Below are 22178 nucleotides of genomic sequence, written 5' to 3'. Positions count from 1 at the left end.
TAGCATCTGCTGTGTCTCACGCCAAAGCAATAAATGCAAGGAAATGGAATGGCAGCAAGTAGAAATGAAATAACAAAAGGAAATAGACAGCAGTAAATGAAACATCAATCAAAAGAACTAAATCTCGCGAGTTCGACACTCTCAATTCTTGACATCAACTTATATACAAAGAAAGAACAATTGTTTATACAAGTAGGCAACTTGATCAAATGAAACAGCAAATCATTATAAATAGGAAACGTCAATCATATATATATTATCTGAGATAATCACCAGTAGTCCATTACTCCAATCATCTGTAGCTGGAACATTCTACTTATGAATTCTGTAACTGAAGTAAACAGCTTAGAACAACACTATGCGATTAATCCTGAAAGTATGATGTAAACTTGTTACAGAGATTTACAACAGGAAAACTACGGATGAACAAGTATGGAACAACATGTAAATATATCAGATTATAAGAAACAAACCACACAAATCACCGTATGATACAACAGCGGCAAGTGTCCGTTGGAGCCGGGCCCGTAGCTTCCAATGGCACCGCCGTAACTTACTTCAGATGCAGCAACGAAGTGAACACCAATTCCTTTATATTGATTGCATTAACAAAAGTATACAAGAGCAGATCTCACCGAGACTCCATGGTCCCAGTTGTTCTGAAAACTTATAATTACAAAATACAATCGTTCTCCATCCCCGTCTCTGATCTTGGGTTTCATTTAAATAAAGAAGATCAGAGCATGGATAATTACAATCATGATTTCTCTTACAAATTTAGGTTGATTCTAATCCATTGATCAACAAGAACAAGGCGGATTTAGGTTTGCAGCTAAGATTTGGAGGGCGGCCGCAACAGCAAATCTCAGAAAATCGTGTTCAAAGAACCCTGCGTTTCTCCCTGTGCAAGCCAAATTTGGGCAATCGGTTCTTCTCGAAGATAATTGGGCCCGTTCTGGACAAAACCCATGTTCCGGATTTTCCAAATTCGTCTTCATTTTCTCAGAATCTTAACCGCAAAACTGTCACTCCTTAAACCAGCGAATTTCTGAGTTGGCTAATTTAAAAATCAAATCTTCAATCTGGAAGTTACTTTGGAGGCTAAAAATGGTAAATAAGGTTACAACCAACTTATTAGCACTATCATTGGTAAAATAATGCATAATAATCAATTTATTAGAACTAAAGGAGAATAAATAATATTTATTCATGAGAGCATAAATAATTAATAAAATGGATTTAAATGATAAATTATAATAAATGTCATGATGAAGAATGGTGGAAATGGGTGGGATAAACGTTCACAAGTGACAATAATCATGGCATATTAACGACCCCACACACCCCCACACTCAATATGTTGCATGTCCTCATGCAACGAAAACTGAATATATTGCATGTTCTCATGCAACCCAAAGACAAAAACCATGTGTTAACCAAGCAATAAAAATTTGAGAATAACTGAATGCTTCCTTAATTAATAAATATTCAATTTTAGAAATCTCGATGAAGGCATAACAATTTTTACATTGACATTCAACTATATGTATGAAGTTGCAGCAAAATATGCTATAGATAACAGCAAACTTCATTAAAACTACAAACCAAATTTTGTTGAAATGTTGCAAGTAAATTTACAATACATGAATGTCTCTATGATCCAAAAATCAGATCGTTTTGATGCATGGATCATGAGATATAAATAAAATGGCTGTAGGTGAGAGTACATGATTTCCGAAATTGTATGAACCAATTTAACTTGAAATGATCTAGGTTTGTATATTTTAATAGTATGTCTGTGTTTCCTAGAGATCACAAGAATTGAGTTCATAATTTTAAAAATATTATGGAAATCAATTTCTACACTGAAATTGTATGACTGAAATTGCATGCCTTAAATGAGAAAGAAAATAGGAAACATCCATCATGCGTAGCGATTCCTCCCCCTCTCTGAAAAATTAGCATGTCCTCATGTGATGCGAGAAAACAAATAGAGGTGGTTGCTACCAGCTGTTGAATTATATGCTTGGTGTAAAACAACATGAAATAAGGGAGGTGTTGAGAGTGAATAAGAATAGCAATGGATGATAAAGAATATGAATGACGTGGGTATAAGAAAGAAATGAATGAAAGGAACACTCCCCCACACTCGAAAATGACATGCTACTGAAAAAGGGGAAGTGGTAAAGATGTGGAATGAAGGATGACAAATAATGCTCAAAATGGATTTGCATTAGATTCTCCTAAATTTATAATAAATTAGAAAACTATGCAATTTTACCTCAAGTTTTACCTCCAAAAATGTGGAATGACATATAAATACTGGCAGTTGTTGAAGCTGATGTAGGCAGAGTTGGTGCTGAAAGCGATGCAAAAAGGTAGAATCCAGGGAAGCACATCATGTCTGAAGAATTGTTCACGTTCGCGAGCCTCTACTGTGAAGTGCAATAGTGTGGTCATGCTACGAATAGAATTATGCCCATACCTGTTGTTCTCCTGTAAACAAAGCACTATTTTGCATACAATGTTCTTGAATCCATAGTGTTAGCTTTGAATAGCAACAGAGAAAATGCATGCAAAATTGCAATTTAGAAAAACTTATGTATACATGCAATACTACTATGTTGTCAAATCAACAAGGTATGGCAAAGTGTAGTAATCATATCGCATGCAATCCCATAATGCATACATTCCCCCCTCCAATTGGAAAATGGGTTCCATAACCATAAAGCATATGAGAGGGGTGGTGCGGACGGCAAGGCAATGGAATGAACAATATATCAGTAAGGGAGGCAGAGTACACTTATGAAGGATAGGACGGTGAAAATTATGGTTATATTGAGAGCAAAGTGTGTAAAGATAGTTATGAATAAGAGATAGGACGCTGTGGATTGATGATAGTTTATACAAAACGAAAAAGGACAACAATATGCTAAAAAGATGCTTTGCTGACGATATTCTAGCTGAAAATGATGTGATTGATCATAAAACACTTTCTCATGCATAAAGGTTCAAAATAGGGAAAAACTTAAGGAAATAACTTCTCTGATAAAAAGAAAATAAGAAAAGGGTATTATAATAATAATTGACGAAAAGATATAACTTCAATACCATAAGTAGAGTCGCTGCTGCCAGCAGGCGTCCATAGCCTCGGCAGGGTTGCTTTTTAACCCATATGAGCCAGGATTTTCATTTTATAAATGGAGAGTTACAGTGCTGTTCTACAGAAGAGATCAGTGTGCTGGCGTGGTAACCAGACAACCACACTGCCATTCACTAGGAGGTAGCAAAAGTGGTCAGGCCGGCTCGTGATGAGACCTCCTGTTCCAAGGATAATTTGGCTATCCAATGGATCATAACTCTGGTGTGGTGGCCATAATGGGAATGTCACTTTGTTACAGCCTTATGAACATGGTAGGCTGGCTCGTAATGAGACCCCCTATCCTCCATCTGCGAACAAAATTTTGTTGTTATTACACATTGTTATGATAAAAAGAGGGAGGCTCAATACTCCTTAAGAGCAGGGATGGCGGAAGAAGTTGAAGATGTCAATATAAAAAAAATATACCCATAATCTCATTTATTACAGACAGAGAAGATTATAACCCGGAAGGGTGGAACCAGCATGGTATTAAGATGATCAACCAGTATCATGTACAACAGAGAACAATGCAGTAAAGGAATATATAAATAATTGTGTCCCTTTTAAAAAGAATCTATCATCAAGGAGCTGTCCTGTTAAAGATCATAACGTGAATAATATTAACTTTGCTTCAAAAGAATCTATAATTCATGTCCTCATAAAAGTAGTGTACTTCATGCCATGAAAGAGAATCAGGAGAATGTGGTTGAGCTGAACTATGAATAATCCCACAAGAGAAAGGAAAGGATTGCCCTCAAAAATATTCCCAAAGTGTTGCTCTTTTGAATGAACAGCAAAAAGACTCAAAAAGTGGTGTTCCGTGTAGGGAACATCAAAGAAAATGCACACCAAAAACAAAAATACACACAGAAAACGAGAAAATGCAAATGTCGTTCCTTTTGAAAGAGAAGAATCCATGCAAGCAAAAACTCGAATTGTTGTTCCTTTTGAAAAAGGAACAGCAAAAACTCAAACTGATGTTCCTTTTGAAAAAGGAACAGCAAAAACACGAACTACTATTCCTTTTGAAAAAGGAACAACAAAAACTCAAACTGTTGTTCCTTTTGAAAAAGGAACAGCAAAAACTCAAACTGCTGTTCCTTTTGAAAAAGGAACAGCAAAAACTCAAACTGCTGTTCCTTTTGAAAAAGGAACAGCAAAAACTCAAACTGCTGTTCCTTTTGAAAAAGGAACAGTAAAAAACTCAAACTGTTGTTCCTTTTGAAAAAGGAACAACAAAAAACTCAAACTGCTGTTCCTTTTGAAAAAGGAACAGCAAAAAAAACTCAAACTGCTGTTCCTTTTGAAAAAGGAACAGCAAAAACTCAAACTGCTGTTCCTTTTGAAAAAGGAACAGCAAAAACACACCAAATGTTGTTCATTTTGAAAAAGGAACAGCAAAAACACACCCAACGTGAAAGTGCAAAAAGGTGCTGTTCCATTTCGAAAAGGAACAGCAAAACGTGAAAGTGCAAAAAGGTGCTGTTCCACAGCAAAATGTAAAAGTGCAAAAAGTGCTGTTCCATTTCGAAAAGGAACAACAAAATGTAAAAGTGCAAAAAGTGTTGTTCCATTTCGAAAAGGAACAACAAAATGTAAAAGTGCAAAAAGTGTTGTTCCATTTCGAAAAGGAACAACAAAATGTGAAAGTGCAGAAAGGTGATGTTACATTTCGAAAAGGAACAACAAAACGTGAAAGTGCGAAAAGTGCTGTTCCATTTCGAAAAGGAACAACAAAACGTGAAAGTGCGAAAAGTGCTGTTCCATTTCGAAAAGGAACAACAAAACGTGAAAATGCAAAAGTGCTGTTCCATTTTGAAAAGGAACAGCAAAATGAATTGTGAAAAAAGAACAACAAAATGTATTGTGAAAAAGGAACAGCAAAATGAATGGCTGAACCAAAAAGTGCTATTCCTTTAGAAAATAAATAGCAACATGACAATGATGTCCTTTTGAAAAGGGAACAGCAGGAACGACAAAAAATGCACACAAATGCTGTTCCTTCAGAAAAGGAACAACAAAATATACAACCATAAAATACAAGCACGCAAAGAATGAATTAGCTATTCACTGTATTGAAGCTAAGGATGGGTCACAGTTTGAATGAAGCAACACCTGAAACACAAAATATAAGAGAAATTAGAAAAGAAACAACAAAAAGCAGTATGTAAATAAATAAATTGAGTTACAACAACTATGATGTTATGTCAAAAAAATGATCTATTTGAAAAATGTTTTGGCAGCAGTGACAATACATGAATCTTGAAATTGAAATCAATTCTTCATTTGTTCTATTATGAATCCGTTGGGTAATGATTTGGATAAAATTCATTTGTTTTATAAAAATTTCTTTGAAAAATCACTCGTCCATAAGTTGACCTTCTTTATTTTCCCAAGACCTGCAAAAAACGAGTATCTACCTGCAATAAAACATTAAATCATGAAGAAAGAGAGGTGTACGGGCTCTCTTAATCCAAGAATTATGTAAAAAACTAACAAGTAGTTACTCTATATAACAAATCCATAGAGAAAATAACAAAGTAAAGTTTATTTGTTACCTGCGGGAGAGCAGTGGCCAATCATACTAACCAGCAGTGTTTTAATCACAACTTCTTTGTTTTTCGTCCAAATTGAGTGATTCCAAAGCCAAATGAAAGATAATTCAATGGTGTATCTCCAATAGAAACAGGTTTTAAAAACTCAATGATATGATATGTCAAATTTGTTTAGAACAACCTGCATAATAGAGTCATCTTCGATTACCATGCTTAGACCAACAGTTGACATTTCAAGCGTAACTTTTTCGTTTGATGTCGGATTCAAATGATTCAAATTGGAAATGAAAGTAGATTCATTTATTTATCTCCAATAGAAACAGGTTTTGAAGACAAGAAGAATTGATAGGTCAAATATTGTAAGGAACAGCCGGAAAAACATAGTTTTAAGGGTGCTGATTTACGATAGACAGTCAGTATTTTGATCATAACTTCCCCATACGATATCGAAAATGAGTGATTCCAATTGCATTGTAAACTAGATTCATAGGGGAATCTACCATAGAAACAGGTTTTAAAAATTCATCCATTTAGGCCTCCAAAAAGTGACTGTCCCAACTCTGTTCCTGAGCTGCCCGCTAGACATCCGGTCAATGTTTTGGCTCTAACTTTTTCGTTTCAAATCCAAATTGAGTGATTCCAATTGGATTGGAAAGTAGACATCAATGGCTACTTAGGGTAGAAACAGGTTTTAAAAATATTCATTTTTGGTCCCTCAAAAAATGACTGTCCCGACTGTTTTTCCAGAAAGTTCATCAAGCCCGCAAGCCAAAAAAAATGAATTTCAAGCATTTTTTCAAATTGGTGATAAAAATGAAAATGAGTGTTTGTAGAACTTATTATTTAAATTATGATTCATCTACATACACAAATTATAAAAAAAAAATTATCACCGATGTTGATTTGCATAGCATGTTGCAAAAAAAAACCCTAGTTTTACATGGAAAAACAAAAATGCATTTATTTATTCCCTTATTTATTTTATTTTCTACCCTAACCTATTTTGATTTGAAAAATGAATATAACTACGTATATGAGTACTTCCAGTGAAGCCATTTTCGAAGTAAGGCTTCACGTATGCACATACCCAAATTTGAAAAATGCATGTTAATGGATATTAGGGTATGAGAAGGTGGCTTCCCTTGAAAAAATGATATCAAAAATTGTTGAAGCATGGAGTGATGTTGCAAATAAATGATGGAGTGAAACCAATCTTCAATGTATGAATTACTTTTTTGATCTTGCATAGCCATCATATCATGAAGTTCTTGAGCTTTTAAAATGGCTTGTTGATGCAACCTACAAGAAACCTCATTTTCTTCCATAGCTTCTACAATTTTTGAATTTGAAACATTCCGAATCTCATTGTAAGTTTTCTCAATTGGTGCATGTGAGATAGAATGGGTGGGAAGGGTGCGTAAATCTGCCAGTTCAACATTGTAAGCATGTTGTACTGGTTTATTATGGTGAGGGTGTGGAATTAGTTGAGCAGGAAAATGTGTAAAGAATGGAGCATTGTGATGATGTGGTTGGTTGGGTTGAGTGAATGAATTTGGTAGGCAAGCAAGGTGTTGTGAAAGAGCTGGTGGAGAATATGGAGAATGTGCTTGTGCTACAAGATGAGGGAGAGTAGTCATGCCATTATAAGATGAACCATGCCCAACTTGTAAACAAGATAGGTGGTTAAATTGAGATTGACATGGCTGCCCTAACACATTAGTATTCCATAATGGATTATGCAAGTAAGAAAGTGGAGAGGGAGTGTTTTGAACCATACCTGTGGGCCATGATTTCCGTGGTTTTGACCTTGTTGCAGCTTCCTTACCTCTTTGATATGCTACTTCCATCCTAGATAAGGAAGAGTGAGTATCTATGAGATGCTCCTTTCGGTCATGAGAACGAAACACTTCATCAAATTCTTCATTTTTATGAACCTGCACAACATCCAATTTTTCATTTAGAGAGCTAATAAAATCAACTTTAAGATTTTCAAATAACACATTGATTTCAGCTCTAATGTCTCCTGTTCTTGTAGCAGATTTGGAAAACAAAGAAAAAACATCTCTAGGATTCTTACCAGCCTTGGAGATTCCTCTTGAATACCTTATGCACAACTCACAAACATCATCATATGATAACTGAAAAACATCACCTTTTCCTATCAGATTTAAAAGTTCTAAAAATTTATCTTTAATTCCTCTAAGAATGAGTGTTTTTAAGATCTCTTTTTCCAAATGCTTATGCTTTGATTTTTGAAGGTTATAATTAAATCGATCTACATAATCCTCCAAAATTTCATCTTCCCCTTGTATCATATCGAAAATATCTTCATTGGCTTTGCAATAATCTTGGTACTTCTTCAAGAATATGTTCTTCATGTCCTCCCATGATTGGATGCAATTCCCACCTAGGCTCATGAACCATCGGAGAGCTGCTCCTTTTAGAGTAAGAGGAAACACTTTCAATCTTTGATCATTAGTACAATAATCATATCCTCTACAAAGTATTTCAAATTCAAACAAAAATGTATGTGGATCTTCATTTGCTAAACCATGAAAATTTGGTAAAGATAGGGGAATTATGTGCATTTGTGTCACTCCTCCTAGATCTTTGATAGGAAAATCAAAAGTAGAAACGTGAGCCATTTCTTACCATAGTTTAAGATGTTCTTCATGTGTTTCTTCGAGGCTCCTTCTTCAAATGTTCCTGTCAATCGGTTAGTGAAATGGGTGGTGCTTACATCACCACTTGCGTGAGATCATGTGATTCAAAAAATTTCTATCTTTTTCCTAATCATTCACACAAAAATTCAAACATCTATTTCTACCCTAGGTTCTTTTAAGAGTCCTGCTGGAAAGCGGACGGTGGAGCAGGGCTTTTACATGCTCCGTACGCAGGTTCTTACCTTCCGTTTTTAATATCCAACTCTTCAGTAGCAGGCACTCATCAGATTCACACTACCCTTTAGAAATGGCTACACTCTTCCCCGACAACGGCGCCAAAATGTGAAGCGATAAAAAGGTGTCTTGTGAACTCCTAATTACCTCACATTAATTATCAACCCAGGGACGACTTTTTATTTCAAGAGTGTACTCTGTCTGAGGCGACTATTTTCTTAAGAGCAATGTTGTGCAATATAGTGCTTAAAACCCAAAAATAGATGAACGCTTGAAAAAGAAATCTAATTGGAACAGCAAGAAACTAAAATGTTCTAAACTAAATCATTCATTCAAACAACCATCAATCGAGGATATGGTAGCAATAACTCAATCCTCCAGAAATTGATGAAGGAAAAGGAATTAGAGTATGGATCATGGATCTGGGAGCATAATAGCGTCTGCTGTGTCTCACGACAGCCTTGATCCTCCTCTCACACCAAAGCAATAAATGCAAGGAAATGGAATGGCAGCAAGTAGAAATGAAATAACAAAAGGAAATAGACAGCAGTAAATGAAACATCAATCAAAAGAACTAAATCTCGCGAGTTCGACACTCTCAATTCTTGACATCAACTTATATACAAAGAAAGAACAATTGTTTATACAAGTAGGCAACTTGATCAAATGAAACAGCAAATCATTATAAATAGGAAACGTCAATCATATATATATTATCTGAGATAATCACCAGTAGTCGATTACTCCAATCATCTGTAGCTGGAACATTCTACTTATGAATTCTGTAACTGAAGTAAACAGCTTAGAACAACACTATGCGATTAATCCTGAAAGTATGATGTAAACTTGTTACAGAGATTTACAACAAGAAAACTACGGATGAACAAGTATGGAACAACATGTAAATATATCAGATTATAAGAAACAAACCACACAAATCACCGTATGATACAACAGCGGCAAGTGTCCGTTGGAGCCGGGCCCGTAGCTTCCAATGGCACCGCCGTAACTTACTTCATGCAGCAACGAAGTGAACACCAATTCCTTTATATTGATTGCATTAACAAAAGTATACAAGAGCAGATCTCACCGAGACTCCATGGTCCCAGATGTTCTGAAAACTTATAATTACAAAATACAATCGTTCTCCATCCCCGTCTCTGATCTTGGGTTTCATTTAAATAAAGAAGATCAGAGCATGGATAATTACAATCATGATTTCTCTTACAAATTTAGGTTGATTCTAATCCATTGATCAACAAGAACAAGGCGGATTTAGGTTTGCAGCTAAGATTTGGAGGGCGGCCGCAACAGCAAATCTCAGAAAATCGTGTTCAAAGAACCCTGCGTTTCTCCCTGTACAAGCCGAATTTGGGCAATCTGTTCCCATTGGAGATAATTGGGCCCGTTCTGGACAAAACCCATGTTCCGGATTTTCCAAATTCGTCTTCATTTTCTCAGAATATTAACCGCAAAACTGTCACTCCTTAAACCAGCGAATTTCTGAGTTGGCTGATTTAAAAATCAAATCTTCAATCTGGAAGTTACTTTGGAGGCTAAAAATGGTAAATAAGGTTACAACCAACTTATTAGCACTATCATTGGTAAAATAATGCATAATAATCAATTTATTAGAACTAAAGGAGAATAAATAATATTTATTCATGAGAGCATAAATAATTAATAAAATGGATTTAAATGATAAATTATAATAAATGTCATGATGAAGAATGGTGGAAATGGGTGGGATAAACGTTCACAAGTGACAATAATCATGGCATATTAACGACCCCACATGCATCAAATAATAATAAGGAATGCATTTCTTTCTCATTTCGCAGGATTAGTTACCATTTGATTCATAACATCCCTACCCGGTTGGAAGACAATTACCTACCCTAGTCCATATGAAACTACCTATCTATTGGAGATTAGCTGGGAGGTACCATAAAGGCTCATAAAACCCATTAGAAAAAGACCAGAAAAACCAAGCGAGGTATCTCTTATCATGTGAAACTACACTATTAGGCTTCTAATATCAATTACACCCCAAGTTCATCAGCAAGGTTTTCTCGTCTTCTAGAGTATGGTTTTTCATCAGTAGCATAGCTAGACTATGGTTGTTCATCAGTAGCATTAGGGTTTGTTACTATAGTGGAGCAGCGCCATGCAACCTATCTTTGTTCCCAAAACCAATGGGACCTTAGTCTTACCATGACAAATGGGACCATGATCTCTAGCCTCATTATTACCCATGACCACTACCCAAAGTTAGCCCCATGATTACGAGCATGACATGAATCTATCCAATAACACATGATATGTAGTGGAGATTATTCAAGTGGACTTATGATGAGAAGTTGGATTCGATAAGTTGGATACTTGTTATGACTTACGTTACCTAGAACAGGACCACCATGATATTTCACAAGTATGATCATTGTTATTCGCTATGATCAGTTAGCATGATTATATAACCCAGTATGACTCTTCGCTAATATCAATATGATTATTCGATATCACATTCACTATGAAACTAGCAATATATTACCTATTCAAATTAGATATGAAAGAACCAAAGAGAGTTAGCTGGAGGAGGTTCTATCTAGTGGAGTCAAAGACGATTAGTTGGTTATAAATAGTATTGCAAGGAGGGGCTATCTATAGTATTTTTAAGATGACTACAAAATCTTAGGCCTTCCCCTTTCTTCTATTAGTATAGCTTGGTAATAGGAGAGCTTAAACTACTGGATGAAGGAGGTATCTTTATTCCTTGCTCACATCCCACGGGTGGATAGGAGGCATTTACAAGTTCTTCCACTAGATATTCTGCTTCAACCCAATTAATAGGCATTCGTTAAGCTAAGTAAGTTTATCTACGTATCTCAGCTACTTTTCTTATGTATCCCTGACTTTACATAACCTCAAAAGAGAACTCCTGAAATAAAAACAACCACCTACAAATTCGTCCTTCTGAGATACACTTATTCACCAAGTACTTTAGAGCTGAATTGTCTACATAGAACTGAAAATGGCCTTCCAAAAAAATAGATAACGGTGGAGCTTCTGTAAATCATACACCATAGTTGTCCCTTCCCTCTCTTTGGTGGTATAGTTTCACTCGTCTTGAGACAACTTCCTAATTGCAAAAAAAAGCAAGGTGCTTGAGATTCCCCCCCCCCTCGTTATGCAAGCACTGCTCCTAGGGAATGTTGGATGCATCTACATGGACATGAAATTCCACATTCCAATTAGGAAACATTAGGAGCACTTACCCACTTTTCTTTCAGCCATCCTGTTATGATTCATATATTTATCTAACTCCTTAATGAATGTAGGTACCTTTGCCCCGATGATGGAATATAATTCTGCCCCAATGGTCGGATGGGGTTACCCACCCCAATATGACTCATGAAGAGTTGATCTGAAGTGTACTATATCTTTTATTATATGCTTGAAAGGTAGTCCACACTGTGCATAGATATATATTTTTTTCCACCCATGCTTTGAAGGGTATGTCCGCTCGCTTGGTTCTTCTCACTCATTCCTCTGATCTTGCCTGAAACGCATCAATTAAATATATAGATAGAAGACTAGACATGGTAGTTCTGATAAGTTGCTAAGAGGTTTTCACGTATATGATGAATAGATGTATTATTATGTACGTAGTAATGCGGGTGATAAGGGAGGGATTGCTACAATTTTCAATGTCCCTTGACCCGACAGTCATAGTGCATACATAAATGTACTTCAGTTTCATTATGAATCTCATTTATGCACTCTTAAGATAGGGATATAGATAGGAGATTGACTTAAAACTAGTTTATTAATTTACACGCTTGCTAAAGTAAATAAATTAAGGTTGGATTATTTATATAAGGTTATGCAAGCATTCATTCCCATATCTCCTTCTCTTTCCTCACAAGTATCGATCCCACTTTCAAATAAACGAAAAAAAATTATAAGGTTTATCCATAACCTTATATAAAGACCCATTACAATGAAGTGTTTTTTTACATAAAATACCCCATCTCCAATGCTTTTCTGCATCAGATTCAATAGAATCGAAATTCTTGCCCCAACCTACTAGGTTTCGGAGTCTGGAAGAAGGCACGAGAGTGAAGTCGATTGGGCTTTACATAATAGGCCTTTGAAAAGATTTTTGAATCACTGTTATTACATGTATAATATAAACCTTTGACCCTTTCAACCTAGTATCAATCAGTAGAACAATACCTCTTAGTCTTGGTTCCACACTACCTTCAACCAATAGCATAGGGAAGTTTAATTTGAGTTTAGATCGTTTCTTTGCTAGCTGAATGGTTTGTGGATTATTTTTCTCCATCAAAATAGAGAGGAGAGGAGAGGTTGAATGGACCGGTGTCAGATTGATAGGAGATGAGACATAGTTCTTCCAACCTACCCCGACTGGGTGGATGGATGGAATTCTTTGATGGGCAATCACCTCATAGACTCTCAATAATCCACTTACCTAGGGAGCATTGACTTTAATATCACCCGATAGATGATTCTTTTCCTACGTTAACCACTTGGTTTAGAGATCTACACTCACTTTTCAGAGGCTTTGATTCATTCCATTATGAAATCAACATGGCAAGTCTTGATTACTTTATCATATGATAGGTGGGCAATGGAGGTTTTATTTAATAGCAGCCAAACACTTTTAGTCACATGCATGCTCCTATGGTATTGCACCCATAGGGGGTTTACCTTTACGTGCTTATATCTTTAACTGTTTTTTCACTATGCTAGATTACATTGGATTATGGAACATCTTAAAGCCCCATTGGGAAGGCTTTATTTGATAGGTGGAAAAGTGGATCGATGGCCATGGCTTAGTAGCTGACATATGATAGCATGGGTGGATCTTGACATTTCAGAGATCTTTTACTCCTAGATGGATATGTATTGGTAGATCTAATTATCAAAATTATATTATGGGATAGGACATGCTTCATAGGGATATTATTTGGTGGATTCTTGTTCGTACATCTTTGGGGAGCCTAATTTTGATAAATGGGACAACTTTTTTATTTCTAGGATAGATATTGTTGATGCCCAGACCCACATAGATTATCCTTTCACACTCGTCTTACTTTGGAGGTATTTTTATTAGACACTTCTAGTACTATCGAAAACCTACGATGATGGGATGGAGTACCAATCCTTCACTATAACAAAAATAACATTGGGGGGAGAATCTTTACAAAACTTACCTTGGATGGACATGCTCCATTTGGTGAGGTATTCCAAGTAGGCCCTATAGAATTAGATCTTTGGAGGAGCTGCTAGAATATAATAGAAAAGGAGGAAAACCTTGAATTGTTTAATCGTTTGATTGTTTAATAGCCACGGAAATTTGAATTACTCCATTATACCTTACCTTGGAAAGACTATAAACTTGTCTGAAAGGAAAGGAATGACTTTCTATGGACAGAACTAGCTACATGCCTTTCAACAAAATGAGAAGACCAAGTAATATTAGTACAAGATCTTATTAGACTTTATGCCATCGGGGAGGAGAGGAGAGAGCTTATCGAGGATGGATTGGATCATGGGAATTGGCAATCATGATACCTTACCACCTTATACCACCTTACAGACACACTTTCTATTTACAGCCGCCCCTAGTCACATGCTAATAAGGGAGGGAATCTGGAAGACCAAGAGAAGTGAAAGATCAGATTAGATGATGTGGGAATTGAAATAAATTCTTTTAGTCACACACTTGCGCTAATAGAATTTCCTTTTTGAACAACTAATATGGACACCTAGACCCATGATAACCACATATTCTAGTATAATAAACACCCCCTATCAGATTCTTTTTCAAATTCACTAGAATTAAACTTGCTTCCCCTGGTGCTTGAGGAGCACGGAATCAATCATTGAACAAGCAAGTTGATCTGGCGTCAGAACATATACCTTATATTATTTTTTTCATTTTTTTATTATGTATATAATATGAGAGAGATATTTTTACTCTTACATGACTTACTGTACAATGCAACCGAGCCAGGAAGGATACCTTCTTCTTTCACCAACCTTGAACTTTATGACATGGAGTGCTGCCCGACAACCATTAAGTCATGAATATGAGTTAGGATCGAAATTGGATGTACCTTTATTTTATTACTCTTACTCTTACTTCTATCCCTGCCCTACCCCTACTCAGATTCTATGGAAGGAAGGGAAGAAGAGTTTCATCACTACTGCACCAGATATTTCATCTTTCAAGTCGGGTGGGATTAAACACCTTACCTTTCTATTTATACAGCCTCAGACTGAAAATTTAAGACTACATCAGCCAAGAATACCGCACATAGGAAGGCAGGGCCTGATCTTTCTATTTTACCTGCACGAATTTCTTAGACCTCGAGGGAGCCCAAGAACTGGAATCACAAAGTGTTCAGGACAAGTTGAGCCTTCCTTATAGGCAGAAGCCATGAATGGAATTGGTTCATCACTAGATCATTGGATAGGAATGTGGAACAAACATGGGATTTATAATCGCTTCATGAGAATACCTTCGAAGTACTGGATTGATGGCATGGAGAAACTTACCCCAGGAAAGAATCAGACCCATAAGATCAGGACCTACAGGAGAAAGGATTACAATACATTCTCTTGTTTAGACCATATACTTGCCTGAATTGTAATCTTTCTACCATCCTACATTTGGTCGTACAAACTTTAGGAGGAAATCCTAGAATAGAATAGAAGGATTTTCTTTAATCATTGGATCAAAATCAGAATGAAGAGAAGAAAGAGCCCTTACCACCTTGGATGGAGAACCTTATATATCCCCGCCATAGCTCTTAAAAGCCAACCCTTCTAGTGGGAATAAAACATAAGTAGTCTCGAACGCCAACCCTATCCATGCATGACTAGCCATCTGTTTAAGCCCCACTACCTACAACCTCCACCCATGGGCTTGAGCGAGAGACTCTCGGCTCTCCAATGAATGTGTTTAAGGCATAAAGTCTAATCCTCGGTGAGTGGTCTTCCTTCTTGGTAGTTTGGGGGCTTTCTCCTAACCCTCATCTCGCTACCCTTTGCCTTGGAAAGAACCTTTGAACCTATGCATCAGACCTATTACCTTTTCTAAGTTGAAATATAGCCTTCGAAACAACCTCTGACTGAACACCCTCCTACCCGCTTCCTACCCTCTCCATCTGAAAGAAGTAAGTTCAACATAGTAGAAACAGTTCACCATCTGCATTGAGTTAGCTCATTTCCCATAGAACATGACCTCAATGAGCTTTCAATGGTTAGCTTCCAGTCAATATGATTTATGTCAATATGATGTCCGCACGATGTTCGTATTATGTGCACATTTAGGTTTCCATAGTCAGTTCACATTACCCATTATACTTTCACTTTACAATACACATACACAATGCCTACAGATAAATAGCCCAATATGAATAACACCTTCACTTACCGAGTGGATAATAGCCATTGTTTTTGGTGAGGCCCGAAAAAGAAAGGATTAACTTATGATATTTTGCGATAACTTTGGTTTAGGTGAGAACCACGTAAAAGCAACCCACGTGTTAGGAAAAGGCAGTCACCAAATGACATGTAACAAATAGATTTATTTCCAATTTGGAGGGACTTGAGTAGGTAAAAATAAAAGAAATGAAAATAGATAAGCTTATATATAATTCATGATGTTAAGGCACCTAAAGAAAACCTATTTCAAGTGGGCTTATGGCACCTTAAACAACACCATTTGGAGAAGGCACAAAGTAGTTTGCTTGGAACAGATTCTCAAAACATTCAAGGTCACCATTTCTTTTACCAAGAAACTCAGTTTGATTTCGTCGAAGGCACCCCTCAAATCAAGGATAATCAAATTCATTTCTTTATTACTCACATGGAATTTCATTAAGCTTTTCTATGTTTGATTTGGTGGCATTGATTTGATTGCTTCTTTAGCCCCTCACCGCTAATATTTTCATTTTTCCTTTGACTTTATGACTTAAGCATCAAAAAGGCCATGGGGGTGATTCTTTTATGGCCCCAAATCCCATAGGTGTCGGAGTTTGCATCAGTTCACATTGGATAAGGATATTTTAGGAATGCTTGCCCTTTATAGAAAAGGACGAGGAGAAGATAACTATTGTTGTTAATCAATACAATGGGATGCCTTACTTATTTGTTGCCATTCCAAGAGACAATACACTTTAGTTTGTTAGAAAATTATATATTACAGAGCAATGGAACACATAAAATATATTTCAAAAATATAAAAAAAGGAAAGACATAAAACAAGAGAGACACATATATACATGGCTCACCCAATTTGGGCTATGTCCACGAAGAAACAGTGAGTCCTTCCTTTTATATTATCCAGCGAATTGAAGAGATACAACCTACAACAGATCCTTTGTAATTCCCTCTTCTCTCTCACTCAATCTCCTCTCTCTTTCTCACTCAGAATAGAGATATGCATAAACACAATACAATTCCCTCACATATAGTGAGGGGTTTCCTTCTAGGGAAAAAAACCCTAAATTAAACATAACTTCTACCATTAGATCTCTCCCTAATGAACGACCGAGATTGACTATGAAATTACAATAGCTTACAAGGAAATTTGACATCTATTTTTAGCTTTGGGGGTTTCGTCCCCCTGGACCCCCCTTGCAGTGAAAATATTACAGGAGGCATTGCCTCCACGTTATGAACTGGGGTCCAATGAGGTTATACCTTTGGATAAAGAAGATACTCAAGCCCCACACCCAACACAATTTATTTCATTAGTTGATATAGATGGTTATGATAATCGATGAGGTAAGGGGGTGAAACTATGCTTCAATTAGGCTAGTTTTCAATGCAAGCAATGGTCAGTACTCCAAGTTTTGATCCCAGTGTTGATCCGAGTACTACATCCGGTAGGTTACAAGTATCAATCCCAAGGTAGGTTCAATCCCAGGGGTATTTTGGCATTCGTTTCCTTTTGTTTTTTTATTTACACTTGAATCCATTAATTTTTCTAGGGTACATTCTCATGTCACAACAAATGCGAGCTGAAATCTAAGCTCCCCATCGAGCAAGGGATAATCTTGCATCCCCATCAAGAGCTAATATAGAAGCCCCATCAACGAACTATCTCTCACCTTATTGCAAGCAACATTTACCTGAGGGATTCTAGCAGTAAATTAAGGAAACATCCTCTCAGAAAGTTTAAACCTTCCCTCTTACATTCTAAACCATAGATGAAAAGACTTGGAATATGGCTCAGGTGACCATGGTTTTGCTCGAACCGTAGAACCCAATACTTAGCCAAGAAATTCATCTATATGTTGTGAAAATTAACAAAATCAAAGGATTTAACAATGACCATTGTTAACATACTTGAAAAGGAGTTTCTGATGCTTGAAACTCTCAGACCTAGCCTATAACATCAAAGGTTGTAGAGCTTGGCTCGTGAGGGATGCAGTTTCAAATGAGCGATTGAGCAGCAGATGGGGTAGGGTTCAGTTACGCTAACCTACCAAGGTTTAAAAACCATTGTTAGATAAAGAACCATATCATCCATGGCGGGAATGACTCCACTGTACTCACCCGATGACTCGCAACTGCGGGTGGAAACAATTCGAAAAGCTGCTATACGAATCCTAGCATATTGAATGATCTCGTTAAGGGTTAATGTTCATATGTATAAAGTATACCGCTTTTCCAAGATCTATGTATTATTATTATTATTATTATTATTATTATTATTAGTATTATTATTATTATTAGCCAATTTTAAGGTCACGACCAAGCTAGACACTAAATTTTTGTATGAGACCCCCTTGTTTATGGGATAACGGACCCACCTCCGCTCAGTGATTCGACTCTTAAGTCTATGAATGCATACATACTCTACCGCCCTACAATTTTTATCATGTATAAGTTCCACATTGAAAATTTGGTAAAATAATTCCATTAATGAAATTTGCTTCGAAATTATGGTAGTGATGTGGGGCTACATATTTATGGTCCAGTAAATTTATTTTGTTTTGTTTTATTTGCATGGTGTAATTTCTTCTACTTTTGGTTTTAGTATGTTACATGTAGAAACACTTGTTTTGGAATAGATTTTATTGTACTAAATAAATTAATTCGTTTGTTATATATTTTTATAATTTAATAAATTAAAATAAATTAGATAAATCAAATAAATTATAATAATTATTATTATTAAAATAATAAATAATCCTAAGGGTTAACTCAATCGGTAGAGTTTCCATTGCTAAGTACCTTGCTACTCCACACCCTTAAGGTTACACCTTTATATTCATATTTATAAAAAAAAATTTATAGTAATGAATATAGTCAAAATTATTTTTAGGTAAAAGGAGAACTAACATAAACATACCAAATCTTAACTAAATTATTAAAAAAATATTTTGATTAATATTGATATTGTTGAAATCATTAGGTAAAAATCACACACAAAGCTTTTTCTCATGCATTTCAAACCATCTAATGTGATTCATTTTCACGACAAGATGAAAAATAGATCATGACATAAGATTAAATATACGAAGATAGATGCTTTCTAGGCATTAAAATAAAACAACTAGTTTTGATTAAAAAATTATCAAAGTAAAAAATAGTAGTAAATAATGAATTAAATTAAAATTAAAATTATTAGTATTATTATTTTAATAAAATGGAAGATCAAATAAGGTTAAAAAATATTTATTTTAAACAATAAACAAAATAAATAATAAAAATTGAAATTAAATGAATGAATATATATATATATATATATATATATATATATATATATATATGATGATGATGATGATGATGATGATGATTAATGCCTATATGATCTCAAGAAAAGAGAAGAAAATTAAGTGTGATTCTTCAAAATCTTGCTTTCATGATCAAAGAGAAGGGAAAGAAGTGCGCCAGGATCCCTCTAGTTGGATTGACTTAATAAGTCAAGAAGACTAGAAGTGTGGTAGATGTTAGGGAATTGAGAGTGGATGTGAGTAGTAGGTGGGAAGACTAAAAGGAAGTGCTTTTCATCTTCCACCTTCTTAGTATCACACATATGACAGTTTATTGTTTCATGGAGTCTTGGGTGGTAAGTGGTGGGTAGTCTAAAAGGAAGTGTTTTTCATCTTCCACCTTCTTAGTATCACAAATATCACACATCCTATCCTTCCAGAGAGACTTGGGAGTAGACCACGAGTAGGTTTCACCTCAAATTAATAAAAAGAGAGGTGTTATACAAAAAAGTAAAACGGGAGCCTTGGGAGTATACCACCACTATGTTTCACTTTGAATTAATCAAAAAGGAGGTGTTATACAAAATAGTAAAACTAAGTAATACTGTCAAATTTAATACTAAATATTTTAAATATGTATTACATTAATATTTGAAAAGAAATTATATTTCTTTTTTAAATAAAAATGAAAAAATAAAAATATCTTGGAAAATGAGTGATTTTAAAGTCATAAATAAATTTTTTATTTGATAAATTTAATAAATATAAAAAACGATTTTATTAAAAATAATAACAAAATTTGGTAAATATAATTTTCATTTTTTTTAATAATATTAAAAAATTAAAAAACCTGTATTATATAACTTTACATTTTATTTTAAAATAAAAATATGTATTACAAAATTAATATTCTTGATTTTTTAAATTAAAATTAAGGACATATATAAGTATAGTTTTAATTATACTTCAAATAATTTAGCTTCATTTTCTTTTCAAGTTTAATAAATGAAAAATTGTTCAAAGTAAATGACGATGATGACCATCACTATTATTGGAGGCCCATGCTACAACCAAGTATAAGGAGATGGGTAAGTATGTCAAGTCTCCAATAAAATAATAATAATAATAATAATAAATTAATGTCTACCCCAAAAAAATGAAAATAACCATATAAATAAAAAAACTACAATCCAATTCACTACAAAGAATCAAAAACCATGCTCCAAAATATTTTAATATTTATTTAAATTAAAGTTTTGTAAGTTAAATATTTAAAAGAAAAATCATATCTTATGAGTATACTAAAATATTTAAAGCGATAAATATTTCCATGTAAAAGTTGTAATATTCGAAAATATTAATTTGATATAGTTTTATTATAAATTTTGTTATCATGTTGGGTAAAAAACATCATTAAATTTAATATTAATGTTTTATTAAATATTACCATCATCATCCTCGTCATGATGATGAACTTAGATCTAGTTTCAAAACGAATCGACCCATGATAGAGCCAGAGTTAGATGGATCTCGGTTGGTATAATTTGGTCAAGTGTGTTTGTAAAGAGTTCGCGTTATTAACCATTGACTGAAACTTAGAACCGTCGGCTCGCAACTCTGTGGCCTTCAATCTATTGTGCTTTCGCGCTTGTTTTCCTGAAAATTCTGCTTCTTGCATTAACTCAAATTTCTAAGAGTCTCCATAGTTCTGCAGTATGCGTAAAATCCCGATATGGAACGAATTATAAGTGATTTATGGTTTTTCCTTTTCTTTTTCAAAGTTGCCTTTCGATCAAGTTATTGAAAGTATAACATTATTAACTAATTTGGAATATTAAGAGAGGATGGGAGGAGCAATTTATAGCGTCTCTAGGAAAGATGTGAGTTATTTTATCTCCCCCACTACATTTGTTCTGGAATGCCTTTGTTAATCTAAACAAAAACTGATGTGAACGAATGATTTTGTGTTTTCTTTACCCTGAATTGATTTTAATGACTATAACATTTGAGATGGAATTTTGAACTTGAGTTGTGGCATGATGTTAAAACCATGTGTTTCATCTTATACACTATTGAGGTTTAAAAATATGTTTTGTAGATCTATCACATATTTTTCAAATTGTCTAGAAATTTAGAACAAGTTAATGTAATTTACTTTTACCACAATTAGATGAACCATATTAGCTAGTTCCAAAATGTTTCAATAATTTAAAAATTTATGTGATGGAAAATCTCTGAATAACTCTACACACAAAAGCCTCCATTCAAGTAGATCTTTGAATAACTTTGCTCACAAAAACATTCATTCATGTTGGTTACCCATCAAACTTGTGATTTGAATGAATTCATGCCGAATTTTAGAGAAATTAACTGAAAAAGCTTCCAAAAAGTCACACTAAAGACAACTCTTAAACGAGTTGAATTTAGTGTGAATTTTTGGAGTTTTAGGTCAAAAAAATTCTAGTGAAGTCTTGAGTTGTGTTATTTAAACTAGTTTTCTTACTGTATATATGGATTTAGCTCACTGAAAAACCCCTAGGGCGCTTCTATTGTTTAGGGGTTCTCCATCAAACTTGCGATTTCAATGAATTTGCACCATATTTAAGAGAAATTAGTCGAGAATAATCAACTATAAAAGCTTCCAAAAATTCACACTAAAGACAACTCAAAACTAGATGAGTTGTCTTTAATTCAATTGTCCCGAGTTTCCGATGCGGGAATCTGGTGGAGAAAATTGTTGTGAACTCTTCATTTATGTTATTTAAACTACTTTTTTTACTGTATATATGGATTAGGACCCGGGAAAACCCGTAGGGCACATCTATTG

Source organism: Pinus tabuliformis, chromosome 2_2 (genome assembly GCF_031772625.1).
Source record: "Pinus tabuliformis cultivar Carrire ecotype Pingquan chromosome 2_2, CPIR1, whole genome shotgun sequence".
Classification (NCBI taxonomy): Eukaryota; Viridiplantae; Streptophyta; class Pinopsida; order Pinales; family Pinaceae; genus Pinus; species Pinus tabuliformis.
Note: the sequence above shows the minus strand (reverse complement) of the source record.